This window comes from Quercus robur, chromosome 5 (assembly GCF_932294415.1).
Source record: "Quercus robur chromosome 5, dhQueRobu3.1, whole genome shotgun sequence".
Lineage (NCBI taxonomy): Eukaryota > Viridiplantae > Streptophyta > Magnoliopsida > Fagales > Fagaceae > Quercus > Quercus robur.
The window spans coordinates 69,656,698-69,668,376 of record NC_065538.1 but is presented as its reverse complement, the minus strand read 5'-3'; the positions used below and the strand labels follow the sequence as shown (position 1 = coordinate 69,668,376).

At 33.3% G+C, this 11,679-nt stretch overlaps 1 long non-coding RNA gene across 1 annotated transcript; it reads right to left on the bottom strand.

Annotated features, from left to right (window-relative positions):
• Positions 1 to 2,055: 2,055 nt before the first annotated feature.
• Positions 2,056 to 3,903, bottom strand: LOC126729165 (uncharacterized). Its single transcript, XR_007656528.1, has 2 exons — positions 3,757 to 3,903; positions 2,056 to 2,358 (listed from the first exon to the last, which is right to left on the bottom strand). It is a non-coding gene; the product is annotated as an uncharacterized LOC126729165 (long non-coding RNA).
• Positions 3,904 to 11,679: the final 7,776 nt, after the last annotated feature.

Genomic DNA, 11,679 nt, shown 5'->3' with positions numbered 1-11,679 from the left:
TGAAATCCGCAGCCTACCTTCGGATCCTCGATACCAAGGGAATGGGTGCAATTGTTATAGGGTCAGGTGTTATCAAAACACGGCCAAAGCCCCTCACTGCTCGGCAACCCCCTCGGAGGGAATATTTAGTATTTATCATTTTCGGACGGTCGCCGCACATGCATTATGGGGCATTAAGCCGTTATCTCAATTGGTAAGTTTCTGCTTCAAGGTTTCCTGCTTTAAGCATCAGTAAAGGAAGATACATACATAGCGCACCTGTTCACAAAGTAATTGCTGCCAAAAGAAAAAGTATTTACAAAGAAATAAATTCATCTTTTATTAAGACAAAGAAATAGTACAGCGTACAATGAAAAGCTGGAATAAGCTTATACTAAAACTAACTACATAAGCGAAAAGAAAGATACAAGAGAATAAAGAGAAAGCCGAGGAAGAAGTGCAGAGGAGAGGTTGGCTGCTGCTCCAAGACGTTGTTCAAGGAAACCATTCCTCAACACTTTTACATGCCTATAACTCAGGCAGCCAAAGAGCCCAACTTGGGGCTTGCACTGTTGAAGAAAAGGTGTAGGGAACCTGACTTTAGGCTAGCATCGTTGAAGAAAATGTGCCGGGAGCCGGAATTTGAGGAGCCTCCGTATAACCGCGCCCGCGATAGAGCAGACGGCGCTGATGGCGGAAAACCTTACTTCTGACGCGTCAAGAATCTGACGCGACCAGTACCTGCTTCAGATTTTGGCTAAAAGAGGTAGAGATACTATCCCCACCTTACCAAGATGGAAGATCATCTTGAGTCTGTGTCTACCCTGTCCAGACCACCTCACCTTGAGTTTCGGAGGGACCCGGTGCCTCTGTGGCGGGTGTAGTTCCTTCACCCCTACACGTGCCTTAGGCATATTGCACTAAGGGTGGGAAGCACTAGATATGGAGACTCTAATTATGGCTGAAGGATTACGGTTGTGAAGAAAACCGAAGGGTTTGTATGTAAGAGGAGTAACCTCCTATCCTGCTTATTTAAAGGGAAAGGAGGAGATATTTGATTTACGCAGAGTTCCAAGGAACGCTACGGACCAGGAGGACTTGGCTCAGTCTCCAATGCCATCTGCAACCATAAAATTAAAAGATCCTCATGAAGGCGCGTTTCGAGCACTGTAACATCAAAGAACGCCGCGTGACTAAAAGTTAAAGGGGCGCCTCTTATAATTTGGTGCATCTTCTATGCAAATGGAAAGGCACAGACATCAATGAAGTACAGAATCTGAGCGAGTCATGATGAGAACCCAACATAATCAAAACCCTCCTCCCCAACTAAAGTCGGGCAGCAGGATTTTGAGGGGCTATTGTGGGGCCTGATAATTTGTGGCCCAAGCCCACTCCTCGTTTGGGCCCAAGGCCTAAGCCGAGGAGAGCTGTCTCCGAGGATGCCTAATGAAAGCCTAAGAAGGGCACGAGGACATGGCCGAGGACGATCTTATGCTCAGCACCTCCCAAAACACCTGGATAAAAGAAGCAAACTCGGTACAGGGGCAGGGCAAGGGAAAAAGCCGCCAATACAGTAATACAGAATCCTGCATCTGACAAGCCCATACTTAAACTCATGCCTTTGTGCTTTTCCAGCAACCCCCAACCACTCTAGGTATGGGTTGACTGAACAGACCTGCACCCCAAAAAGTAAAACTAACACGTGGACACAAAAAGGGGAATGAAACACTAGTATAAAAGGAGAAGAAAACAAAGCTAAAAGGGGGGGGGGGGGCGGTGAAGCCTAAGTCTTACAACCCTTGCTAATGAAGGGTTTAGCTAGTCAAGCCAAGCCCGTCCATACATAAATTCCCGTAGGAACTACGACTAAACCGCTCACCTGTGCCCAAGGTCATGCCTTTCAGGCCCACCCTCTACAAATCATATTGTTGGGGCCTTTTACATGCGAGCCCAACGTCGTCTATGGGTCGTTAAAAATCGAGTCCCTACAGCACCTGTAATGAACCTACAATTCATAGCCCCTGTAATCTATACTTTATAGAACCTACAATTCATATTTTCCAATAGCAAATACAATATCACTTTAAACTAGCAAACCAAATATATTTAATTACACCATATTAATAATTACATCCCAAATATCTAGATTATTATACTCAAAATAATACATCCCAAGTGTCTAGAATTTTATGATAAAGTTTCCAACTATGACATATATAGATCAAAGTTTGAAACTTTATTATAAATATCAAAATGTCCAGGTAGTTACTCCAAAATAAGGCCCACTGTCTACGTCATTGTCGTCTAATGTCTGTCATTGGATGATACACGGTTATCACTAGGAGAATGGACATCCGCTGCCAAATCATCATCACCATCCTACAATATAATAAACGCACAATGGATTAGTTCACATCAACGTATTAGTATTTTGTCAGTACCACCATTAAATCACATCTATTTATAATTATTGTAAATGTTAAATTTTGTATCAATTTATAATATAAAACTCATGAATCCATGCATTTAATAAATTCAAAACAACATTAAAAGAAAAGAAAAGAAAAAACTATAGTTTTGAATAGTTTACTAATGAGATGGTTTTATCTCCTATCATTTTGAAACTTGAAGAGCATAATCAGTATAGAAAAACATTTAATATTGCGTTATATATGACATTAGTCAAAAGTCCCAAAAAGTGTGACTACTAGATTGCATTGCGTTAAGAATCCAATTTAAGGTTTCTTGTATTGGAAAGATGCAAAGTAAAGGCAAAAAACATATATAACAATCTTTGACAACACTATCAAGAGTAAAGTGAGATATAAGGTTTTTCTCATTAATAATTTATCACACATCACATTTACAGGCTTTTGATGTGTGTGTTTGTGACTCATTTTATTAACAAATTTTGACAATTCTATGTTAATAGAAATGTGAAAATTCCACCACAGAAGTGTCAAAAAGTTTAGCTTTCGTATCCAATATATTAGACTTTCTAATGCCAAAAATGGTGCATGTTTGCCTGGAAAACCCTAATGCCATTTTGGTGATAGAATGGTGATCTACGCCTGAGGAAATCAACAAATATAGGACTGCTGAACGCAAGGATCAACAACTTGTTTGCATAAGCATGCAATTATAAGATTTGACAAATTGAACCACAAATAATGTTTTTGGGGGTCTAGCACCATATTATTAACCCTAAAATGAAAAGTTATGCACATCTTATTATTTACTTATTTTTCCAGCACAAAAAAAAAAAAAAAAAAAAAAATCACTTATTATTTGTCATGTCTATTGGCTTTCCATTATTTTTTTTTCCAACAACGATGTCATTACATTCAAAAATATAGAGCGACGGTGTTGAAACACATTTACTTCTACTTTAAAACGCAAAATAATTTAAGTTTGATTATTTTTTGACATGTTACTAATATATAAATTTTAATTCTTACAAGGAGGTCCACCGTTATAGCTTTCGGAACCACAAGTATGTATCTCCCGCTTCTCAATTATTGCCAAATGGCCTTTTGGCCACTTTTACAAATCATATTTTCCATGAAAGACATAAAACAAACACAAAATACAAATTCAATCTATTGCCAACTAAGAACACATTTTAAAGAAATAAGAATCAACACTCCCAATAATGAAAAATAGACCAACTTATATCACCATGCTAGCCATCCGCTTACTCCAAATCAACAACCCACCACAACAGTAATTTTGACATATAATTATATAGTAGGATATTATGAAGCAGATTTTACTCACCCCTTAGCAACTCACTGCCCACCTCACGGAAAGAAGAACCCAAACTTATAGCAAGCTACTAATCCTGCAAAAGCTAAGTCTAAATTATAAACTATTGAGATAACTAGTGCATAAAGATAAAGTAAAGAAAGGTATGAATAGGATGCATCAATTTACTTTCTCAACAACAAAAGTTTGTAGTGAGAATAATAATAATCATCATCATAAATTTTTTTTTTTTTGGGTGGTTTTTTCATTCTTAGTATATTAGGGTAGGAAGTGTTGACCAAATTATAGAGCCCACATCAGCCATGAACAATATAACGTATAATTGGTTTAATCTTTTTTATGCAATGAATTAATCCCAATTTAGATTCCCCCCCCCCCCCCCCCAATCCAAGCTTCAAGGGGCAAACAAACAACAACAAAACCAGAATTTAACTTTGGTTGAAACAAAAACTGTATAGAATAAACCCACTTTAAACCTACCATAGAAATTATATCATTTTTTCCCTGCGTTGAGTTCCAAAATAAAGAGTAAATTGACTTTGGAAGTTCACAGTACGTAGACTTCCACATAAAATGAGTTGCACTCACTCAATAGAAACTGTAGCAAGAATAATCCTCTATCATTCCTTAAACGTGGATATATAATGCAAATAAAAAAAACAAAAAAAACTACAAACTTGGTTTTATTGCAAATAAAATCACAACTACATTTTTTTTTTCCATACTCAAACCAATATTTATATTTGAGAACAAAATCTGCAAACAAAGATTGTAAAAGATGAGAAAGTTGAAAAGGAATGAGGATAGAGAGGAAGTAGTAGTTCATGAGCTACTTAGTAATGCTAGTATAAATATCAAAATAAAACCAACTAGGATGTTCACAGCCAGAAATACATACTAACCAATTAAAAGAATTTGACCTACCTCAAGTTTTTAAAACTAGTAGTTTTACCTTGGATTGAATCTATACCAACTGATGTATTTGCAACTTAATTACCATAAGATTGGGTGTCACTGACAAAATGTATACCAACCTGCATCACCTACAAAACCCTTTTTTGCTTATTGATGAAGAAAAACAACAAAATGACTAAAAAGTGTCAAAATGAATCAGAATAGTTGCAGAGCCTTTTACATTAATTCTTCTCAGTTGACAACAATTTAAAAAAAAAAAAAACCTAGAGTTCTTTTACCCTTCTATAATCTATACTATTATACTAATACCAGCCTAGTATAATAGTTAATGCTAAATACTAAGTCATATCCTCAATGACCTCCCCACTACAGAAGGCTTCTTTAAACTTGTAAAATGCATAGGTCAATTCCAAATTAAAAAGTAGAAAACTTATATTCAATATTTACACATGAGAATTCACTTAGAAACAAGGATGCAGGTCATCAACTTTGTGGGCTCAGAACTCCATCCCTGGTAAGAACCCTCGTACTTCTGTACCATTTCTTGTAAATATTGAACATGAGTAATCTGAAATGGCACACTGACCATCGGTCAAATTAAGCACAAAAAAAGAGAGCTAATTTTAACAAATTTATTATAGTGTCCACTAATAAAATAACAACTAAAAGTTTAGCCAAATTTGTTATAGATTATTCACTAATAAGGTACCTCTAATAGGAATGATGTCGTGTCTCTCTTTTGATCACTATTGGGTGTAAGATCTCTCAATATATGGAATCTGAAAGAGAAAAGATTAAGCTTCACTAAACTTTTTTTTCATATAAGTAAAGGGGGTGGCAACAATAAATAGATAATATATAAATAAACTATACATTCAAACATCTTTATTCATAAAAGATCTATTAGTTGAGCAACCTATCCAGTTTTCAGTTACGAACTTGACCAGGTTGACATGTAACTAAACTAGTTGGTGTGATGCCACCCCATAACAATGTTCAATTTTCACCTCAAACAGAATATAACCATCCAAACTTCACAAGCAGTATCTGTTTTTCCTACTCAAGCCGCACTATTAAAGTAAGTATATACATTTATAAACATAAGTGCAATAATTTTTACAAGGTAAAAAAATGACATGTACAACTTCAGAGTTCAGATGAATTATAAATCTCATTACAAGTTGCTTATCAAAAGTATATCTATAGAATCATTGAGAATGCCATAAAAGACCCACAAAAACCATGAAATCAGATAATGAAATTAAACACCAATCATGTTGGAACCAATGCCACTTGGGCCAAAAATAATGTCGAACTATGAATTGAGTAATCCAACTATATACTATTCAGATTTTTTTTTTTTTTTTTTAAATGGCATACTATCTCTAATATAACAGATTAAGAAGTTTCCTTTGCTCTGGAATTATAAAAGGCTAATCCAATTGCACGTGTTAGCACCTTCATTCTCTTGCTATAGAAAACAAAATTGATGAACGAAGGCATCATCAATGCACCATCCAATTATAAATTGAGTATAAGAAATTGATGACATATGGCACAATGGAAAAAAAAATGTTGACTCCATCACAATCACATATCATTAAGTTTGTTGATTTAATGTTTATTACCCTCTTAGCTCTTATACAAACCAAAATTAAAACTAAAAGACTAGAAATTTAACAACAAATATATATACAAAAATTGCTACAAAATAGAAATAAGAGCTAGAGAGACTTACCTTACTTTGGGTAGGGTTTGTGATTTTGGGTAGTATTTTTTTTGTTTGAAATTTTGGGAATGAAATGGTGGATTTTGAGTAAAGAAGAAGAGAGGAGGAGGGGAAGTGGGTTAGAGAAGATCCATGAGAGAGAGAGAGAGAGGGAGAGGGAGAGGAAGAGGGGGAGAAAATGTGGGTGAGAGGAAAACATCTGAAGTAAAGAAGTGGGAGACCAAAAATGAGAGGCCAAAGTGGTGGGAAGCTGAAAAAAATACGTGAGAAGTTTGAAAATTTTGAAGTGGTACGAGGTACTTATTGTGATGAAAATGGCACTTATTGCAGCGGTAGAAACTGCTGTAATAAGTTTTAAACCTATTATGGCGAATTTTTCACTTATTACATCGACATTAAACTGCCACAATAAGTCATGGAATTTTCAAAATTTTAAAACCGGTTTTTTACTTCAAACCTATAGTAGCGGTTTTAAAACCACCATAATAGGTGTAAAAACGGCCATAATAGGCCTTTAGGGATTTTTTTTCCTACACTAAAAGTAATAAAATATAATTTAATAATTAATAAAAATATAAGATGAAACTTGAGGACCAAAATTAAACAAATATAATTTAATAATCATTAAAATGACTGAAATAACCCTAAGACTGAAAAAAGGGGCAAGATACCCACATAAATGACTAAAACACCCCTACCACCCAAAAAATGACTAAAATACCCCCTGCAACATGAAAAATGACCAAAATACCCTTGAAGCATTAAAAAGACCAAAATACCCTTGAAACCTAAAAAAAGACTGAAATTAATAAAATATAATTTAATAATCCTTGAAAATGACTAAAATACCCCTAAGACTAAAAACAGACCAACTTACCCGATAAACTAAAAAAATGACTGAAACACCCCTACCAACCAAAAAATGGCTGAAATACTCCCAAAACATGAAAAAGAACTAATATAAATTTGAAGCCTAAAAAAAAAGACCAAAATACCATTGAAACCTAAAAAAAGACCAAAAAACCACCAAACCCTAAAAATTACTAAAAACACCCCCTTAGCCTAAGATGATGACCAAAATACCCTAGAAACTTAAAAAAAAAAAATAATAATAATAATAAAATCACTAAGTACCCTTGAACCTAAAAATGATCAAAAATACCCTTTAAGCCTAAAAAAATGACCAAAATACCCCAAAAAGATAAAAATGACGAAATACCCTCTAAGCATTAAATTTTCTTACACACATACATCCTAAGCCTAAAACCTGACCGAAATGCCCTGGAAACTTAAAAAATTAATAAAATACTCAAGTCATTTTTAATGTTTAAAGGGTAATTGGTCATTTTTTTAGGTTTTGGGAGGTATTTCGGTCATTTTTTAAGGTTTCGGGTTTGTACCCGTCTTTTTTAGGTATCGAGTGTGTTTTGGACATTTTTTGTGTTTACGAGGGCATTTTGTTCATTTTCTTTTCAATTTATGGGGGTATTTTGGTCGTATTCAAGTAATCGAGGGTATTTTGGTCATTTTTAGGCACGAGGGGTACTTTGGTTATTATTGATGTTTTGGGGGTACGTTGGTCAGTTTTTAGGTTTTGGGTGTTATATCGGTCATTTTCTAGGTTTCAAGGGTGTATCGGTCTTTTTTTAGGTATTAGGTGTGTTTTGGACATTTTCTGTGTTTATGGGGGCATTTTGGTCATTTTCTGCGCTTTAAGGGGGTATTTTGGTCTAATTCAAGTAATCAAGGGTATTTTGATATTTTTCAGGCATAGGGGCTACTTTGTTCATTTTCAATGTTTTGGGGGGTACTTTAGTTAGTTTTTTGGTTTTTGAGGTTATTTCGGTCATTTTTTAGGTTTCGAGGGTGTATAGGTCTTTTTTAGGTATTAGGGGTGTTTAGGACATTTTTTTTTTGTGTGTTTATGGGGGCATTTTATTCATTTTTTCGATTTATGAGGGTATTTTGGTCATATTTAAGTAATTGAGGGTATTTTGGTCTTTTTTAGGCATGGGGTGCTTTGGTCATTTTTTATGTTTTGGGGTGTACTTTGGTCAATTTTTAGGTTTTTGGGGTTATTTTAGTCATTTTTTAGGTTTCAGGGGTGTATCCATCTTTTTTTAGGTATCAGTGGTGTTTTGGACATTTTTTGTGTTTACGGGGGCATTTTGGTCACTTTTTCGATTTATGGGGGTGTTTTGGTCTTATTCAACTAATCGAGAGTATTTTGGTTTGTTTCAGGCACAAGCTTTGGTCATTTTCAATGTTTTAGGGGGTATTTTGGTCATTTTTTAGGTTTTGAGGGTGTATCGGGGGTGTTTTGGACATTTTTTGTGTTTATGGGGGCATTTTGGTCACTTTTTCGGTTTATGGGGGTAATTTGGTTTTATTCAAGTAATCGAGGGTATTTTGGTATTTTTTGATATTTTAGGGGGTACTTTATTCATTGCTCAAGTTTTAAGGGGGTATTGGTAATTTATTATGAGAAATTCCTAGTCCAGTGCTTTTCAAAACACCGGGATAGGTATACCCTATAGGGGAATGGGGTAAACCCTATTCCAGCGCTTTCAAAAGCACCAAGATAGGTCTCCCCCATAATGGAATGAAGAAACCCTATTCCAGCGCTTTTAAAAGCACCGACATAGGTCTCTCCCATAAGGGGAATAGAGTACTCATATCTCAGCGCTTTTATAGCGCTGGTATAGGTGAACCCTATTCTAGAGTTTTTAAAAGTGCCGAGATAGGTATACCCCATAATGGAATGGAGTAACCCTATTTCAGTGCTTTTAACAGTGCTGGGATAGGTTAACCCTATTTCAACGCTTTTAAAAGCGCCAGGATAGGTCTCCCTTATAAGGGAATAGAGTAATCCTATCCCAATGCTTTCGAGAGGGATAGGGTTAACCTATTACAACACTTTTGAAGCGCCGGGATAGGATCTTTTCAAATAAGAAAATAATTATATAAAAAATTGGTAATTCTGGCCTATAGCGGTGGTTTGAAAACACTGCGATAGGGCTTCCTATACCAGTGGTTTTAGAAACCGCCACTATAGGTCTTCTATTGCAGCGATTTATGAAGCTCTAGTGTTGAAATGCCGTAATAGGATTTCCTATACTAACGGTTTCAAAAAGCGCTGGAAAAAAATACTGCAATAGGACGATTTTTTTGTAGTGAGATATTATTAACAAATTAAACAAATGATAAGAATAAATTTAATTATGACCCTAAAAAACTATTAGATTGTGAGTTGTGAATGTCTACATATTTCTATGTATTAGAATTCTAGCCAAACAAACTTGACTAACATGAAATGTAATTTATATATGTTTTAGCTAGATTTGGTTCAAATTTTGTCTATACCACCAAGTATTTTTTGAAAACATTCTCCCAAAAAAAAAAAGTATTTTTTGTGAAAAAAACATAATTGAGTTACATATTTAACATCAATATATAACTATAACTACGTGTATTCTAATATTAAGATTCTAAAAATATTCCTTCAATAAAAAATTATTGTGTGATGTGTATTAGTTGAAGGTTTGGCTTATCTCTAATACTTTTTAAAAATGAATCTCCTTTTATTTTAATGAGAGATTGTCACATCACTCACTAACTAAATAAAAAGTGGAGATTAAAACTCACTACCAACTTGCCATTGTATATTTAAAATAAAAGGACATGTTTAGTTAAAAAAATACTGGAGGTAAGTCAAACCCTTAATTGAGAGTATTGTAATTCAAGTGGTTGACATCGCTATTATTTCAGGATTCAAATCTTCCCTCCTCATTGTAATTATCAAATGATTATATTATACTTTATTGAACTTGTAATCCAATAATAAGTAACACAAACTTAACTTCTTCTTTTTTTTTTTTTTTTTTTTTTTTTTTTTTTTTTTTTTTTTTTGCAAAGTACATAAACTATAACTTGAACAATTAAACCTAACACTTTTATTTATAATCTATACTGTATATAAAATTGAAGATGTTTTACTTTTGGTTGGCTTCATAATATTTTCCACTTAAATTTTTGAGTCTTCACAATTTTACACATTAATATTTTAATATATATTTTTAATGGAATTTATATTTTATTCTATATTTAAACACTCAATTAAAATCTTGACACATAATCTTTTCTTTAAATGATAGAATAGATAATTTTTTTTAGAAGAATTGAATAGATAATTTCATATAAAAACACAAACATAATAACTAAATATCTATCATTAATAAGTTAATAACCATAATTATATGAGTAAGGCTATGGACACAACAAAAGGCCACAACAATTTCACAACACTCTCAAATTAACATACCACATCATTTAAAAAAAAAAAAAAAAAAGAAGTTAAATTGGGGATTTTGGTGGTTGGTGAACCCATGTGTGAGTTGACATGCTAATTTAGGAATGTTATGAAATTGTTGTGTCCCAAGCATTATACTTCCATCTAAAAATAAAATAATAAATACTTATTAATTTTTTATAACTTAATAAATACCCATTAATAACTACCACAATTATTTATTTAATAGTTTCATATAAAAACACAATCATAATAAATATCTATTAACTATTAATTAATATCACAATTATGAACTTCATATTTAACATTTCATATAAAACACAATAAAATGTCTATTAATTGTAATAACTATCACAATTATTATATTTCATATTTGAACACTCAGGTTGAAGGGCTGCAAATTTCACGCGCCCACCCAAAAAAAAAAAAAAAAAAAAAAATCATATTTTACAAAATAAAAGAGAGAAAAAATAGTTTCTTTTAGATAAAAATGATATTTTATTGATTTTTTTGTACATTGCTCATATTGCTACTAGTAATATATATTTAATTTAAGACATTTGACTTTTGTCTGATCATAGAATATTCTGCCGCATGAGCTTTCAAGACCTCACAAATAAACATGTCATAGATTAATAATTTGCGAGTATTTAAACAACACGGTGTGTTTTTTCTTGTTGCACTATGCTACCTGTCTCCTGGTACATTTTTATTTCAATTTATTTTTTCTTTCTAAAAAAATGTCATTATTCTACTATATAGATTTCAATTATTTTTAAATTTTACTCTATATTTAAACTCTCCATTAGAGTATTGGTAAATCATTTTTTCTTTAAAACTAGTCGCTAACCCGTGCGATGCATGGGAAAATTATTAGAAAATAATAAAGCATGCATATATTAAAAGACAATTTAAGTTCATGTGTGCTTGCAAGGGATACATACCTAAATAGTTCTTGCGGTAGAAATAAAAGCCTTATCTT